The sequence below is a fragment of the Rhamphochromis sp. 'chilingali' genome (assembly GCF_963969265.1).
Source record: "Rhamphochromis sp. 'chilingali' genome assembly, chromosome: 13".
NCBI lineage: Eukaryota > Metazoa > Chordata > Actinopteri > Cichliformes > Cichlidae > Rhamphochromis > Rhamphochromis sp. 'chilingali'.
Window position 1 is genome coordinate 36,668,658 of NC_137940.1, and position 19,395 is coordinate 36,688,052.

At 38.1% G+C, this 19,395-nt stretch overlaps 1 long non-coding RNA gene across 1 annotated transcript in view; it reads left to right on the plus strand.

Moving 5' to 3' along the window:
- Window positions 1–12,019: 12,019 nt before the first annotated feature.
- The window catches only part of LOC308409093, a 91,095-nt gene continuing 83,719 nt past the window's right edge, over window positions 12,020–19,395 (plus strand). The window contains exon 1 of the long non-coding RNA XR_013973940.1: window positions 12,020–12,159. This is a non-coding gene — a long non-coding RNA (uncharacterized lncRNA). The remainder of the gene's footprint in view (window positions 12,160–19,395) is intronic.

Genomic DNA, 19,395 nt, shown 5'->3' on the forward strand with positions numbered 1-19,395 from the left:
CATTTTGCTGATCTGGCCATCAATGCAAATGCCATTTTGATTAGTTTTGTGGTGGTAGTAAATTTGCACCTATAAGGTTTATTTTAATCCTTTCCTGTCCATCTTTACATTCTTTTAAGTAGACCAAAAAGAACTCAGCCACCACCAACCGGTCAAAACAACAGCAGAGATAAATACAGAGGGAAAAAAAAATCCAAATCCAGTTTATTTCTATAGCACGTTTAAAAACAAAAGGTTTGCCCAAAGTGCTGTACAGAAACACAGGATACAACCACTGACACTCACATAAAACACAATAAAACACATAAAAAACATATCAACCCATGCCAGTCTGAACGCTATCGAAAAAAGGTGTGTTTTTAAAAGCATTTTAAAAACAGGAAACGAAGATGCCTGTCTAATATCTAAAGGCAGCGTATTCCAAAGTTTTGGGGCCATAACTGAAAAGGCTCATTCTCCTCTACGTTTGAGCCTTGATTTTTGGACAACCAACAGCAGCTGGTCAGCTGATCTGAGGGTCCGTGAAGGAATATAAGGCTGAAGTAACTCGGAAAGGTATGGGGGAGCAAGACCATTAAGGCATTTATAAACCAGTGTTAGGACTTTGAAATTAATTCTGTGATGAACAGGAAGCCAGTGAAGAGAAGACAGGACAGGCGTTACATGTTCATAGCTGTGGGTAACAGTTAAGAGGCGGGCAGCAGCATTTTGAATGAGCTGAGGACGAGCAAGAGATCCTTGGCTGACTCCAACCTTGGCCAACCAGGTGTTTCAAATGAGAGATAAGAATATTGTGGTCAACAGTGTCAAACGCTGCAGTAAGATCTAAAAGCACAAGGATCACAGAACTTCCACAATCAGTAGCTAAAAAGATATCGTTAAAAACACGTAAAAGTGCTGTTTCAGTGGAGTGTAGATGTTTAAAACCAGACTGAAAAGGTTCTATGATGCCATTAGCATCAATTATATTCAGTTGGGTAAAAACTAGTTTTTCCAATAACTTTGAAAGGAATGGAAGTCTTGAAATAAGTCTAAAATTTGAGCTAACTAAAGGGTCAAGGCCAGTTTTTTTTAATAAAGGGTTTACAATTGCGTGGGGCAGCACGGTGGCACGGTGGTTAGCACTGTTGCCTCACAGCAAGAAGGTCCTGAGTTCAATTCCAACATCAGGCCGGGGTCTTTCTGTGTGGAGTTTGCATGTTCTCCCCGTGTTTGTGTGGGTTCTCTCCAGGTACTCCGGCTTCCTCCCACCGTCCAAAGACATGCAGCTTGTGGGGATAGGTTAATTGGATAATCCAAATTGCCACTAGGTGTGAATGTGTGAGTGAATGTGAGTGTGAATGGTTGTCTGTCCCTGTGTGTTGGCCCTGCGACAGACTGGCGACCTGTCCAGGGTGTACCCCGCCTTTCGCCCTATGACAGCTGGGATAGGCTCCAGCGCCCCCCGCGACCCTGAAAAGGATAAGCGGGAGCGAATGGATGGATGGTTTACAATTGCATGTTAAAACCATAAGGAACCACACTGGAAGTAATACTGCTATTTATAATAGCAAGGACTGAGGTTCCAATTGAAGGGAAAACCTCTTTAAAGAGCCATGCAGGGATCACATCCACGGGAGAACCAGAAGCTTTAATTTGTCTAACCATCTCGTTAAGAAGTGTAATTGAGATGGGTTCAAACTGGTATAAGGCAGCTGACCAGGGACTAAACGTGGATGGGTCATATGTGGGAGGTACTATTGCTGACCTGACGGACTCAACCTTGTTTACAAAAAAAGAAAGAAACTGATTACATCTATTAGCAGAGCCTTCCAGGGTGGCAGATTGGGGCACATTTAAAATAGAACTAATGGTCTTATAAAGTGCGCGGGGATTATGACAATTTGATGCAGTCACCTGAGAAAAATGGCTGTTTTTCTCATTTTTCACTGTATTTTGATAGCATTTCCAACAGTCCTTTAACAAGTAGACACTCTGCAGCTGAGGACAAGACTGGGAAATCATGAAGTCAAACAAAGCCAAGAAGTCAAATCAATCACCTGTTTACTTGGGAGAAGTGTCCACTAGTGTAGCACAGGGAGCCTGTGCTGAATTTTAGAGCGTCATCTAAAGTGTAGTAGCAAACACTCTGACTGTGGCTGACTTATGCATTATACAGTCTGGCCTGTGCTCCCAAGTTGTAGAGGCCATGGGGTATGTGTGAAATCTTAAAAGTGGATTATGAAAAAAGTCAGGACAAACATTTCAGCAAGGAAGCCATTTGTCTGACCAGCACCAAAACTGAATAACTGTGCAGCACAGCAAATATGGAACAGTGCATCTGCATAATCTTCTTTTCCTTTTGTTTCAGCTAATAATAAATTACTTTGCCTTCATTTCTCGGTGTCAACTAACAGTCACCACTTTGCTTCAGCACAGACAAAAGCCTCAAACCAACCATATTTTTGCTTGCATGGAGCTGAACGTTTTTGAAATTCTTTAAAGTGGTCTTGAGAAATAATTCTCCAAGCTTTCTGAAGGTTTTCCAAAGAATTTCTTTAGACATTGACTGCTTTAAACTAGACTAGACTAGTGAACCACTTAACACTGACTTATGAATCATTTAAGCATAAAAAGCTCACCAAACTCAATGGACACAAGTGTTGCGTCTACATATAACAGACAAATGAGCTAAAAACTGATTTCAAATTGTATATTTAGGCACATTGTTACAATCAGTTGGTCACAAAAGAAAAATCATTTGCTCACATTTGTCTAATTCAATCTATGAAAACCAGAAAAACAAGAAATCATAGTTTGGCAGGCATAACATAGTATTTGATTATTTAAGACCTTGTATGTGAGGAGCAGGATTTTGAATTCAATTCAGGATTTAACAGGAAGCCAATGAAGGGAAGCCAAAACAGGAGAAACATGCTCTCTCTTTCTAGTCCCTGTCAGGACTCTTGCTGCAGCATTTTGGATTAGTTGAAGGCTTTTCAGCGAGTTTTTTGGACTTCCTGATAATAATGAGTTACAGTCGTCCAGCCTGGAAGTAATAAATGCATGAACTAGTTTTTCAGCGTCACTCTGAGACAGGATATTTCTAACATTAGAGATGTTGCGCAAATGGAAGAACGCAGTCTTACATATTTGTTTAATATGTGCATTGAAGGACATGTCCTGGTCAAAAATGACTCCAAGGTTCCTCACAGCGTTACTGGAGGCCAAGGTAATGCCATCCAGAGTAAGAATCTGGTTAGATACCATATTTCTAAGATTTTCAGGGCCGAGTACAATAACCTCAGTTTTATCTGAATTAAGAAGCAGAAAGTTAGCGGCCATCCAGGTCTTTATGTCTTTAAGACATTCCTGCAGTTTAACTCATTGGTGTGTGTTATCTGGCTTCATGGACAGATAGAGCTGGGTGTCATCTGCATAGCAGTGTAAATGTATGCTATGTCTTCTAATGATGCTGCCTAAGGGAAGCATGTATAATGTAAACAGAATTGGTCCTAGCACTGAACCCTGTGGAACTCCATAATTAACCTCAGTGTGTGAAGAGGACTCTCCATTTACATGCACAAACTGGAGTCTATAGATATGATACAAACCACTGCAGTGCAGTACCTGTAATACCTACAGCATGTTCTAATCGCTCTAATAGGATATTACTGCAGAATTTACTGTTCTGCTTCATCAGAAATCGTCTCAGTGGAGGGATGGCAATGCACCTTATAGAGTGTGGAATTTTTTGATTGTCTGTACGGACTTTGGAAAAGCTCACGAGGTCCACCACCAAGTGTAACATGGTGGAGGCTCTGTCATGGCTCCAGTCAGTGATGTTAGGCATATTCTCAAAACTGATGGAACGATGAATGCAGAAAAGTAGCATCAGGTAAGATTTTGATCCACCATGTAATACCATCATTTTTCAGCATGAAAATGATCCCAAACATGCAGCCAGTAGACCTCAACAATATAGAAGCAGCGTGGGATCATTTTGACAGTGAATGAAAAAAAAAGGCATCTTACATCTAAACATCGAAAGAAGAAAAGTCGCAAGAACTATTCCTGAAGACGACTTAAAAACTTTACAAGAAAGCTTGGCTAATAGAGTTCAAGCTGTGTTGAAAAAAAAAAGTTGGTCATATCAAAACTTGAATTAAAATTTTTGCCTTATATGCTGTATTTCCATGTTTTGACATGCTTCAATAAATCAATCCACCCATTTCCTGTTTTCCTAGCAAAAATATAAAGAAATGAGAGGTTTTGCACAGTAAATCTAAGTCACCGTTGTTTTATTGTCTGTCCAAATGTAACACAAGTCATATAAATTATATGTCAACATATAATTTATAAATAGGAACTGTTGAATTTATGGAGGAAAAAATGTTACTTTTCATTATATTTTTTAAAGTTGCACCAATGCTCCATCTGAAATGTCAGGATGTGGTTTAACTTTTTTTTCTTTAAAGTCATGAATAGCAAGCAATGTCAAGCATTGACTGGAGAAGCCCTTCTTCACATGCAGCACACAAGAGGAGATTTTCTGCATCAGATGTGTTCTCACAACTGGAAATACTCAATTTGGTTTAGATGAGAGTGCTGTCTCAGCAGAGCATGCAAGGGGCAGGACTCAATTCTCCAACCGTTCCCTGCTCTATTCATATCCTAGTTCAAATGGGCATTAAACCAAAGTCCAATTTATGGCTAGTCTGTTTTATTTAGATGCTTGATCTTACAGCATTTCCATTGTTTAATCACTAGACAGCTCTAGGGATGCAGTGCACTTGAAAAGTTTGAACTTGTTGAATTACGTGTGGGACTAATAAAGGTTATCTTATCTTATCTTATCTTAATTATTTAAACTCTTTATCAGAAATGCAAAAATCCAGTTATGTGTGACACACCAGCATTTAAGATATACCTGAGTGTGACACTTAAATTTTCCTGTGCTTAACAAGTGTACTGGATATTTTACTCTACCCAAGGTCTGATAGTGCACACATACTCCGGATGCAGAACAAGCTGTATTAGAAGCATTTTCTACAGCAGTAAAAAGCAGGTTGGACACAAGTGAAACAAGGTGGGGGAAAAAAAACAATCTAAAAGCCTTACAGAGGCACAAGCCAAAAGACAAGCAGGCTATGATCAGAACAGGTATATTCAGGCAGAACACAATAACGAGAAAAAGGCTTCAGAGATGGCAGTGAGTGATAGCAGTGCTGTATGCAGAATATACTGAACATACAGAGCAGCTGTTAGTGTGACAAGAGCCGAAATAAGCATCTGTCCAAAGAAGGAAGATTAGTGTGGGCCTGCAATGATGTGATTTATTAAAACTAAGTAAAAAAATATTGATATATACAGTACAGCCCATATGGAGAAGATGTATATAAATCTTATAAAGTTTGTATCTGTCTTGTGTGAAACTTTCGTATGAAAAGCACACAAGAGTGAAAACAGATATAAGATCCCTTGAAATAAATGAATCTTGTATGTTTTGGATACTAAAACAATATATGAAAGTAATGAGAAAGTGGCCACTTTCATGAGTAAATCATATAAGCCTTGTATGATTCAGTATATGAAGTAGGCCACATCTTATGCAAGTCTCTTATAAGTTGTTTCTATTTCTTTTCCATATGGGAGTACAGTGCAGTAGGTATGGCAAATAGAAAAAGTCACATAAAATATGAACATTTCTGTTCAGTGAACTGGGCTCTATTCTTCTATTTCACTGTCTTCATTTTTTGTTATTGTGTTTTGTTACAAGGTAGTATTAGGGCCACATTAAGAAAAAAATGTATATCATTGATCATTTTGAGAATAAAGTTGAAATGTGGATTTTAAAGCCATCTACAAAATTCCTTGCGTAGAGTTGGTGAAATCATACTTCACAATTGGTTTTAGTTACACGGAAATGATTTCTCTTTTAGGACAGAAAACCAGTGTGGTGATAGAGATGTGGCTGGTGAAGACATGGTGCAGAAAGCTGCATCTGGTCAGAAGGAAAAAACACTAATCTGGAAGAGTTGGCCAGATTTGTGGAAAATGAAATGGCTGTCAATGGACAGACGCAAGGATACCGATGGTTACACCCTCGTGTAATTAAGTCGATGTTGTATCAAAGACACAATCATGCTGATCAAGCTGTTTCCCTCATCTACACTCTAGGCATTTTGTAAAGGGTAGTTGTTAGGCTTGAAATCCCATCTGTAATCTGCACATTTTGGCTTTAATCTCAAAATTCAACATTTTTAATTTAATTTCAAAGGTTCAACTTAACTTAATATCAAAACCAATATTGCGTGCTGCACAATATCGTTTATTACTTAGTAAATACTGATATCTATGACTAGCTAGTTTATTGTGATGGTGCTTTGTTTTCTCTATTATTATGTTGCTCTTTGTTATTTGCTGTCTCCTCTGTTTGTTTTTGTTTGTTTGTTTGTTTGTTTGTTTTTCTCCATACAGGTGACCCAGGAGTTTTTTTTTTTCTCTCTCTCTTCCCCCCCCTTCTCACCGTCTCTTCTCCCCTTTGGTTTTCTTTCTTTCTCTCCCCCTCTCTCTCTCATTCATTCCCCCTGTCCTATTTATTAAAAAAAAAAAAAAAAAAAAAAGACAAAGGATGAACTGAAGCTCTGCCATCACGTAATGTCGCATACTGCTGTTTCTGATGTCATTTAGAAAAAAAAAAAAAAAACTTAATATCAAAACCAACACTATTTTTTTTCTTAATGTGACCTACTCTAACTGCTTATCTTCATTTTCCCCATCAGTCAATTAACATATAAAATATTTTGTTATTATTGGGAGGTATCTCCCACCAGAAGGAAGGAATTCAGTGTGAATTCTTGTTTTAAATGTGATTTCTTGCCACTTTTGATTTTCAATGTATTATTTTTGTAATGATACCCCCCCCCCCCCTCCCCAAAAAAAAAAAAAAAAAAAAAAATCACGACATGATTGCCAAACAGGTGGTCTTGTAAAATTATAACACATTTGAATTTGAAATGTCATACCGTCCCTGTTACGTTTGCAGAGCTGAAAGCTCAAAGACTCACAGGAAATGACAAGCAGCCATCTGTCTATCCTTCTCCCCGAGCTTATTCACTAACTGCAAACTGGAAAAGCTTTAAAGAAGAAAGCCTCTCCTTTTGAAAGAAGCCTTTGGCACTGAAACTCTCCCTTGTGTCATTGCTCAGGGGTTATAATTCATCCTGAATCAGATTTCATCATACGCAATCATCACACTCATTTGGGGGAAAAAAAAAGTTAAGCTTGTTGTCCTTCCTGCTTGATTGAAGAGAAATTCCTCAGAGAGAGAAATGCATCAGATGTGGATTAGTACTCAAACCACAACAGTGAATGTGCTAGTGGTATGCTGCAGGGTTGTTATGTGAAGAGGAAAACCTTCGGGTTTTGGTGAAGTAGGCACTAGTGAAATTGCACTAGTAGTATGGCATTTCCCAAGTTGACTTGAGTGCTCCTTTAACATGTGTCACAGTTAGGCAGGAGGGACCCAAATACAGAACTCACAGACCAACGAAAAAGTAAACTAAAAAACAACATTTTATTCGGTGGAGAGTTGAAGTACAACAAAATATTTAAAGTCCAGAGCATAAAGCAAACAAAAGAATTCAAAATTGTTAACAAATGCAAACGTGAAGGTTAGTGAACAGACATTCTGACAAAGTGACCTGAAACATATTTTTTCATATTCACCATTTAGCAATATAAACCTGTAGGCAATACTCCCACATCACACTTCCCTGTCCTAATGAGAAAACACATTTAATCTTTCTCTTAGTGTTAATGTATGAATTAAAAATCTAAAGATATCTGAGCAGCATAATACAGTGGTTTCTTTCTTGTTTCTATCCTGAATACAGTTTGCACTTCACCAATGTGCTTTGATCAGAAAAAATAAAAGTAATATCCATATGAAATCAGCTGATTGTAAGTGGAACCGACAAGCAGAAATAATGGCCAAAAATTTGGATTTGTTACCCATATAAAAAACCTTCTTGTTGGTAAGCTCTGCTGATTTGGTTTCTGTTAGCAATTGCTAATTGGTGTTAGCGAACCTTTTTTTGAAATGGCTCAAAAATCACTGGACTCGCACGCTTCACAAATAAAATCTTATATGATGTCAGACTGTAATCAAACTTTATCAAAGTGTAATTTTAGGTCACTTAACATTAGCTAGCATAATTCTAACTTATAACCAGCTGTTGCTATTGTTTAGCTGGCTCATTGTCAATAAGTAATTGCAACAATATCAGGAATAAATAACCGTTCTTATTTATGTTTTTGTGTGCCAGAGAACTAACTTCAGTTTAGGATATGAAGCTTGAAGTGTGGAGGAAAAGGGTGAGGTGGAAATGAGGGAAGAGAGAGCAGTGATAGAGGAAGATAAAGACATAATGCTAAATGACATCATCACCTAATTTGTATAATTGGTCGAGCGGAGAGAAATAACATTGTGGAAGAGACATAAAGTAAAAAACACCCTAAATACATTTAGAACTACAAATTAAATTTCTTTTAGCAATTATTTTTTTGTTGTTTTTTTTAATGTCACTATTCCAACCCTCCTCTGGCGTAGTTACTTTTTTTTTTTTTTAAGTGGTTTTAAACCTTTAAACCACAAAAAGTGAGAGTAAAAGAAGAACTGACTGCGTTACAGTCAGGGCGGGAGCAGCGGCTTCGCTCATGCGCTATTCGTTTGCAGTTTGGACGCGTAGGTGTGAACATCTCCTGCTCTGACAGCAGCTCGGGGCGACTGCTGCATGAGGAATATCTGCCGCCTGTGAGCGCTTTGGCACGGGTGAGGTGCCCACAGCAGCACCTGCTGCTTTTTGAGAGTACGAGCGATACGTGCTTTCACGTCAAAAAGTCGACATAAGTCTCAAATAACACCAGCTGAAGTCAGCAAATTTGTCGCTAGTCGCTTGTTAGAAAAAAAGTTGCTAAGGGGGTCTGAAAACTTGCTAAATATAGCAACAAAGCTGCTAAGTTCGCAACACTGCCCACTTCTATATATTGTTAACGCATTAATTTATGACAAAGCATCAATTTGTGAGACCTTTTTTATCATTAAAGAAAAAAAGGACTACATTAAACAAACAAACCAAAAAAATCCACAAAATATAAATAAGTTAAGTTAAGCAAATCTCCTCTAAAGTCTAGTTTCCTTGTAGGACCTGGTCAGGTGCACATTAATTAGTAGACATTAGTCTCTTGTAAAATGTGAAGAGGCTCAAACAGACATTCATTTTCCCAGAAAAGTGATGCAAAATGTTCAAAATAAGAGAAAGTGATACCATTCCCCTTTTAGATGTTGAAAATGCCACACTTATCTGGCTGATGTGACAGAAACTGATGCAAGAGAAAATAGTGGACGCAGCAATGAGGAAAAAAAGCAAAATCTCTGAGGCAGTGTTACACGTAAGATTGGTAATATGAGAGACGTGGTAACTCTGTTTTGTGCTAGCATAGCTTTATTCGATCTCTGAAGCTACATTTCAAAGTGCGTATTTCATATCTTTAGGTGACGTTTTGTTTTGTGGTAAATTTGAGACTCTTATAGATTGCGCTACATTTTCAAAAGCTTGGAATATAAGTTAAAGCCATGGAATTTAAAAATGAGACACTCCGCTCAGAAAATCTATACCTTCATTTTTTAAAAAAACAAACCCTATAACCTTCTTGCTGCAAGGCGACGGTGTCGATCACTTCACCACTGTTTCACCCACAGAAAATGCTATATCTAAGTGATGATATATTCTAAATTGCAAGCTTTTTCCCCCAACAAATGTGTTCTTTTCTCAGTAAGAGACTGCAAGACTTCCATTGTAAAGTGGCCTTGACTTCTCTTTCTTTTCTTCTGCATCATTATCATGGATGAGAGCCTGAAACAATGGAGTCCAATGCAAACAGAGAGTAAGTACTATTCTAGAAGCCGTGTTTGCCCTTGTCTGAATAGATATATGCGGTGTATATTCACACACTGACTTCTTATTTACTTGTTAAATTAAATATTACAGAATTACAAACTAAGCCCATTACTGTTACTTGACCTAAAAAATAGTCCTTGTTTTTCTAAACTACTCTGACATGATTGTGGACAAGTGGATTCATATGCTATGGCTCTGCCCTGAAGTCAAGTCCTCTTGAAAAGAAATGGTTTATAGAGTTTCAGAATTAATGAAGAAGAATATGAAATGAGTCTTTCTGTCTTCTTGGCTTGTTAGGGGATAGTTGTGCAGCTATGGTCAACAAAAGAAGGGAAATTGCACTAGTTTTTGGCAGTAGAATTAATTTGCTAAATTGGCAGATTTGCAAGTCAAAGTTTCTCAGTAGAGACTCTAAAGTTTCCCTTAACCTTTATACCTCTTTAGTACGGAACAAAAGCCGATATGATTAGTGAGACAAAACGATTCATGACTCATTTGATTTGGTGTGGTTTTTGGATGTGGCGTAACAAGGATTGAATGCATACGGTGGACAAGACCATGTTACTAATTTAGGAAGTGCTCACAGAATTATTAAAAGCAGCGTTTTACCCTGATGATTAAAAGAATGGATGTGCAACATGCTTCTATCCACTGATTCTTTTTTGTTGAACCAACTTTTAAAAATTACTCTAGTTGTTACAGCTAAATGTATTCATTTAACAGGACTTCTGATTTGATTTGAACTGTAAATTTCTGTTTAAAATAACTCAAATATTTATTTTTTCAGAATCATAAATGTACAATGAAACAAACCAAAAAGAATTTTTTTTCCAAAGACCTTAAACCTTCTTTTCACTTTGGTACACCTCAACTTTTCTCTTAAGTAAAACTCGATTTTTCACTTTGGTAAAACCTGATATTTTGAGTGAATTCCAAGTACATTTGTTCTTTGGACTTTTGGACTTTCAATTCTAACTTTGTTATATGCAGTTCTTTCAACTTATACTTTTTTATTCAGTGTAATAAAATACAATTTTTACTTATACATAATTGAAAATTGGTATCTTATGTTCTCATTCAAAATGTTCATTAATAAAGCTTCACAAAAACCTATTTTATTCCTTAAAATTCACCACAAACCAAGATTTTGTCACAATCAACTTGCTAGAAATAAAGATAAATTCTCCTCTCAAGGACCAAAATTTATTATGGTGCAGTTTTAAAACAAAGGCTCTCTTTTATGAACAAAAAATACAATAAACAAATTACAAAATAAAGGACTGAAGTCTTTAGTGCTATTTGCACAAAGCTGCTAAAGGAAAAAAACTAAACACACACCAGAAAACATTAGGCAAAATGATTCCCCTTCCCAACCCACACTCACCCTCACCAAACCTCCCCTTTTTAAACTCTCTCAAAAAAATATGCTAAGGCAGTTTCTGCAGTGCATCAAAGATGTATTTGAGCTTAGTAGGATACCTCAAGTTTAGAGTATCGAGGAAGCCAAATGAAATTAATAAGTGAAATGAACAGTTTCAAACCAGAAATCCTAATTTTCCACTGCACCAATAGAAAATTTTAATACAACTAAATGACACAGACATTTCACTTTTTTTAGTGTTGGCCCAAATTTAAAACTTTGTACAACTAAATAAATCAATTGAGAGTGAGGATTTATCGTGTTATGGGTGCAATCTGGTTGTTTCAGTTTTGGGGCTTTTTTTCCCCTTTAATTGAGTACATTTTATTTACTACTACTATTACTACCACCACCAATACTACAACTAATAATAATAATTATCATTACTATCATTACACTTTTGCAATTTTGTAAAGAAGGCAGCTGGACTCATTGAAATTTCGAATCTCATCAAAGAGGCTTTTTCGGTTCAAAGCAGCCTCTGGTAATAAACCCTTAGTGGGGCTGTCCCCTTTGTAGGTGGACTTGAGTATCATTAACCCACTGTTGATCATGCCATTGTCACATTAGCCAAGATGTGAAAAAGGGGTGGGTCATTACCTTCGCTGGGGCCGATGGGTGAAACGTCAGACATTGAGGCCACTTGATGGGGGTTGAAACACCTGAGAAGTGATCTCCGGACTGCATCGTAGGTGGTAGCTGGTGTCATAAGCAGCCACCTCTGTTCAGTGATGGTTGTTCACAGTGGACATGCCTTTACTCCTCTTTCAAACATCCGCCTTCTCAGTCAGAAAGGTAAGCGCCTGAATCCTTGAGTGACCATTGTCCTTTAGGTGCACGTGCACTGCTGGGTCTTGTCCTGTGATGAGGTGACTCTTCTATATTGTGCCATTTGTTTGGTGGCTGTTTGGTTTCCTGTGTAGAGGTCCGGGTGCTCTGCACCACATACACTATGTTGTTTAGCTTCTATTTTTGTGTTTTGTCCTCGGGATGAACCAGATTTTCTCTGGACCTGTTTCTAGATCTAAATTGCAATTTATCAAACCCATTTTAAATGTTGCTGGTTTGTGCAGGCAGTCAGAAATATATACTGTGACCAATATTATTTGGCCAATCATAGCTTACTTACAGAGCCTCTACAAATGCAGAGAGGTAGGTGGTGAAGAAATGCTTATGTATGTAAAAACACTGTTCTGATAATGAGCATGAACCTAGACCCATTCACTGTCGCTCTTTACTGAAGTTCTGCCTTCTTCCTTCACAGCTTATTTAAAGATGCTGAGTTTGTGGATGGTATGCATTTTCTTCCTTATAAAACATTTGCATAGCCAGCTGTTTCAAATTCTACAGTGTAAGATGTTTGTTACCACCTCGTGGCCCCCTCCTTTCTTTCCTTTTTGGCGTGTTGCTACATTTCATTAGTGTCACATAAGTTATACATGTCTTCAAACGTGGGGTAAGACGACGATTCCAAAAGGCTCATCTTTTTTTCATAAGGCGTCCCAAATGTTATATCATTTGCCTTTTTCCAGTGACAGAAAACACGTAATGTAAGAAGCAATTGTCACAGCTGACAGTTAGTTTTGTCTTCTCGGGTATGTGGAACTTTATCAGGCTGGTATTGTCTCATTTGAATTTTACTTGTGTGTAACATATCACAGCACCACAGCACACACTGTATAGTGACCCTCTTTTTTAGTGTTGACACTTCAGAGTCGGCTTTTTGCTCATAACTCTGTGGCTCTTCCAGCCCTCTTATTAAAAAAAGCCTCTTAAGCACAAAAACCCCACACTGACATCAATGAGAATTCTCTTCAGAAGACTCCAAATGGCTTCACCCACTGTTCAACCAACAGCCGAGCTTTTTAGCAGTCATTACTATAACAGCATCTGTGTAACCCTGACATGACATGCTGTAATAATGATACAGCATTTGTCCATATAGCCAAGGTCCCCTTGTAGCTCAGACTGATCATTGCCATCCTGACCAGAGAGGTATGACCCGATAAAAACAGGAGAGAGGCCAAATGGGAAATTGTGTTTAAGACCACAAGCTTAGAATTTACAGGGCCTTTGAGACACTAGAGCAGCACAGGGCTCTGAGAAGGTTCAGCCTTTTGATTTTACTGCCCCCCACTAGGAGCCCCACTTAGATTAATTCTATGAGGCTTTTTGGCAGCGTTGAAAGGGCAGACGTCTGCACATAGACACGTGACATCTACTAAATTTAATGTGACCTCATAACTACTTGTGTTGTTGTTGAGCGCACATCCACAAGCATACATGCAAAATTTAGCTGAGGCTTGGGCCTTTCACACTGGAAAACAGATTACATGGCAAAGTAAAGATTTATTAGTAGAGTTTAATGGAATAGAGATGAGTGGATGGGGGATTTAAATAAATTAACCTTCAGTGGATTCCCTGAGGCCTGGGGGAATGACAGAAGGGGGCTGAAAAGGGATCGTTTCTTTCCTTGTCACTACTATAATGGATACTGATGACGTGATTTTGGCATGAATGCACTCTGATTATGTTCATATGAGCGTGTGCTGAATGATATTTTCAGAATGGCATTTAGGCATACTTGACAACATGTTTACATCTGTTAAACATACCTAAATACACATGTATTTGCATTTTTGTTGCATGTCTTGACAAGATATTTACCTCATAAAATGGATGCAAACTATGTTGCACTAGAGTGGAGTGAAAAATGAATAGACGGGTTGTACTGAGGTGGCCTCGTGGTTAATTCACTGAAACAGCTTTTCACAGTGTGAATGAGTGAAGTAAGACATTTGGAAAACCTCTATGTGGTAATGTAAAATATCAGAGTGACCTTATAAATTTCAAATGTCAGTAGGGAACCACTCATATGAGCAACCAAAAATATTTTGGGTATCTGGGTAATAGTGAAAGTTGTAAATTATGCCCTAAGAAGAAAAAAATCCCACTCAGGGTGCAGAGATGTGAAAGAAACCTCATTTTTTAAATGGCACTATCTCAGCTGGGAAACTGACAAATCTCTCTAAAACAAAATGTATGAATCAAAATAACAGTTTTCAGTTTTTACATATTTATTGAGCTTGGAAACATTTATACATTATATTCTCATCTCAGGCCATCAAATTGTGCAGTTTTGTCTTGCATATTTGGATCCTAAGAATTTATTTTGCACATTGTTATGCATTTTTTTCACTCACTGCATTTAGGATTTAAAAACATACTTGTTGTGATTTATGCACTAAAAGGTTTAGGAAAAAATTGGGGTTTGAGTTAACATCTGAGCTTTCACAGCATTAACCTTGGATGCTGAAGTGCGTTTAAATGTGATGGCAGTGGATCTGTTACTAGCATTCATTTGTAATGAGTTGGAATTGCCAGGAATTTCTGAACTCAGTGCATCTGAAGCACAAAGGACAAAAGGATGCCTTGTGTGTTACTGTGAGACGCTAGCAGCATTACTAGAACTACAGCATTTGATGCCCTGGGAACGTGAATGCGCTGGTTTATCCACCCTTTTAAATACAACATTTTAATAGCATAGAACAGTTGGTAGATTATGTTGTCAGTCTGAACAGCAGCCCTTTCAGCGTTTTCTAGATTTCCCTTCCTTTTTTAAAGGAAAGGTGTCCATTTGATAAGTTATTATTACTGGCATAGAAGATCTGCTTCACTGCTGCATACAAAAGTACATGTGGCTGAGTGTGATACAGACACAACAAAGAGAGCGTGTAGGCATGTGTCTTTGTTTATGTATGCCCGTGTGCACTTATTTGGCTCACTATGCTTGGTTGCATGCTCAAGTGTGTGTATATCTTTGTGTTTCAAAGTGACTGTGTGTGAAATGTTTCTTGCTGCCTCCCCGGGTGTACAACATGGAGCTGACAGCTGGCACAGCTGAGATCTTCACGTTTTTTTCCCCTGCATTCAGATCTCTATGGAAACAGTCAAACTGAACAGTAGCAGCTGGTACAACTGCCAACACATACCTGTCACTAAGGGTTATGGTGTCACCATGGATACCCCACTCTGCATAACCAATTTGTGTAAACCTTTATTGCGTTATGCACCCTTTTCACCATGACTCAGTTTTCAGCAAACTTAATATTCATTAAAGTTTGTTGCTTCATTGTAACGTAAGAGTGGGTAAATGGACGAATATATCAGTCAACTGACTTTTTCTTTGTTGCAGAACAAATTTTGCATTTGAGATTACTAGTTAGCAAACCATTGACTGTTAAACTGCATTTTGCATAATATAAATGTGGAGATGCACATTTCCATGTCCCCACAATTTTTAAATGAACGTATCCTGGGGGTCCCATGCAAGGTAAGCTAGCTGCACATTATTAGATTATTTCAACTTGATTGTTATGATGACACAATTGTTATGAATCTCAGTTTCTTCAATCAATAGCAAAAATGTTCAAGGTCAGAAATCATACAAAGAGTGCAGCACTAATCTCAAAGTCAACTCTTTCTACCATATCATACGCTCATTTTCAGGTTGATGCAGCAGTTTTGATATGTTTCACTGCATCATATCAATGTAACGAGTTTCCGTCATGTTTGGTTGTAATATGCCTAGAATTTCCTGACTGTACAGGTCTTTCATGTCTTCATTTGAGGCAGATGTTACGTGGGCAGACTGAGAAACTATTGATGAATGTTCTCTCACATGTTCTCTTTGGTCCTGGCACACAGTGAGGAGCCCACTGCTGAGATTGACTGGATGACTGCTGTCCCTCTGGTGGCATTTGTACATCTGGAGCCCTAAAATCTGATGGATTTATTTGATGCATGTTGTTTATGCACCCTACTTTAGCTGTGACTGTGAGGACATGAATTCATGGAGCACAGAAGTTTTTTTTATGCAAAATGAAAACATAAAACATAACTGTATAGTTTACCTTTTTGCCAGTGCAAAAGTTTGTCCTCTTATGTTTCTTTTTTCTGGAGCTAAAAAAATACTAGTGGATCTATTAAAAGCCAGTTTAATATCTGCCTGAGGATGCTGGATGTTCTCTGTGTGCCAAACCAGACAATGCTAAGCCAATTCAACACCGTATTCTTTTTTGGGGTCACTTGTCTCTTACCATAGTCCGCTACTTTTATAAGCATCTTGATTTTGCAGCAATGGACCTGAAACCTTCATTATTACTGTGCCAGCAGCATCCTGCAATGAATTGAATCATGACTCATATTGACTCATACCAGTGGTTGACCTGTCAGTAGCTCTCCTCACCTACAGAGTCATAGGCAGCCTAATGTCTGGGTTTCATGTGCAGAAATGGGAACGTAGCTGACAGTGGTATCGGGAAGCTAATATTAGAGCTATCAACAGAGTAGACCCAAGCAGAAATGTATCACTTGAATATGAGCAATAGCAGGGTAACCTGGAATTGGGTTATCAGCATGTAGATTAATGCATGTGACGGCACTTGCATGTGCACTTGACCCCTCTTCTACGACTGGGTGTGAATTACGGCCTCAGCGACCGATATAATTTCTGCAAAAATCATGAGTGTCATTAAAAATCACGACTGTCATTTGCTCTGTCGTCCTCTGCCTGGATATATTGTTTTGGTGGGGAGAAAGCATGTAATTCAAGCAATGACAGAAAGGTCATACATGGCTAGATTTGACTTTAAGTTGTTGAAGGTTAAAATCCGACAGAAGAACTTGTAAGAAAATAGTCTTCAGACAATTTTGTTATTGACTGTAACTCTGAAAGCGTTTCTTTTGCACATTTTTTTGTCTAGAACGTTAATGATCTGGTATGACCCTGTGGTGTTAAGTTGTATACAGAGAAATTCCCCGTCACAAAGTTTAAGTCATATGCTTAATAAGGTGTTTTTTCTTTTGCTGTCATATCTGCACTCATGGGTCTAATGTTGGAGCATACCCAACCCATTCTTTTATCCCGGGGTGTATTTTGTCAAGATGTCCTTGACAGTGTTGTGTGACACACCAGGTTCTGGCATCATTTTAATTGGTGTCATTTAACCAAAACAACCTTTTTCCAGTCATGTTTGAATAGTTTTTATTGCATTGATCTAGCCAAGCACGTTTTGGTGTGCACACATAATCAAGTATTTTAGGTTCTTTAAACCTTCCACTTCTGCAGTTTTTTCCTGTGGGCTTTGTCCTGTTTTAGAGACATACAATATCTCATAATGGTTAGTATTGCACCAACATCAAAATACACCTTGGCTCATGAGGCAACAGGACGAAACCACTGCCAGACCAGAATTCATGGCCTCTTTATGTTTTCATATTAGTAATTCTCATAACATGAGAATTGAAGACATAATTGCTAATAATAAATAAGGCCATGATACCTGCACTTAAAAATGTGAACAAAACACTTCCTGCCCTCTGCTCTGGCCCTGTGTTTACAATATTAACTTGAATGTATGGAATTAGGGCTGCTCGATTATGGCAAAAATGAAAATCACGATTATTTTCACTGAAGTTGAGATCTCGATTGTTTGACAATATTTATTTAACAATAACAATGTATTGAATAATGACTTTAAAGATTGTCAAAAAATAATATAAAATAGTGTGCAAATACTGATAACAGTGCAAATGTTTGCAATATAAAAAATAAATGAAAAATGTAAACATCTGTGTTTAGTGAACTTTGCAGTGTTGCTCTGTGGTGCAGCTACACTGTAGCAAAGTTTACACACTGTGTCTACTTGATCCACGTCTGACTGAACCCATAATGTTTCCACACCACTGAAGTTTTTTTACCTCTCTTTTCAACCAACAGCAGTCACTCTCCTCTCCATATAACTTCTGCTGAGCTTTCCGAGCTTCCCTCGGGTCCTCTTAATCAGCGGTCCCCAACCCCCGGGCCTCGGACCGGTACCGGTCCGTGAGTTGTTAGGTACCGGGCCGCGAGAGTTGAGGCTCAGGTGTGAAATGTCTGGTTTTCAGGGTTTTTATCGGTTTCCAGTGTTATTTTGTTATCGTTTTTATCGCTTACTCGGTTTTCCTGGGTCTTTTCACGTGTGTTGTGAATAAATCTTTTTTTCGGTACCGGTACTAGTTTTATTTTGTTGTATTTATCTGCGACACCTTAAAGGCTGGTCCGTGAAAATAATGTCGGTCCGTGGCGCAAAAAAGGTTGGAGACCGCTGCTCTTAATTGTTGTGACGCGTGTTCGAAACGCAGAGAGGTGCGCTCGATTTGCCACACGGAGCAGCGCGAGAGTAAAGCACGAGGGAGGGGCTAATAATTGGCTCAGTCATTTTTAATGATCGTTGAAAGCCCAGATCATAATCGAGATTAAAATTCGATTAATTGAGCAGCCCTATATGGAATGCAAAGGCCAAGTGTGAGCTATAACCTTACAAATACAAATAACTCATTTGAGAATAGTATAGAAAGCGTATTTGATGTAGTTCAGAAGAGCCATCAACTGTGTGTTATTGAATTTATTCATTATAAAAATGGTATAAAATGAAGGTTTGGAGCTTTGAAGTTAATTTCTGTTGACAGCTCTTTCCTCCTTGCATACCCTCCTGATACGTGCCTCTATAGTAAAACATATAATTATCTTTGAGCCTACATTACCATCAGAATGTATGTTGTGACTGAATTGCATTTAAATGAATTCATGGTGTATATTTATGAGCACTGCAGCTGCATAAAACACTGGAGCAGAGAAGATTCAGTCCATGCCTTAATTCAAATGTTTTTCATTGCCCTTGATATTTTTACTGTCATAGCAGTCAAATCCCATAAACTGCATGGAGAAATAATCACCGAGATTCTGAAAGTTATGTAAAAATAAAAAAAAATTGACTTGCTCACTGATGCGTTGATGTTTTATGTCTCTGAACGGATCTTTATCTGCTTCAGTTGGATGGACACAAGGTGATCTAAGTGTGTTTTTTCATAGATGACTGAGACGGTTTGGCTATTCTGCCTGCGAAGACTAATTTTCTCTTGAAACACTCTTTCAGATGCACATGAGTTCACCTGTGTCCCGATTTTCTGCTGTTAAACATAGTCATA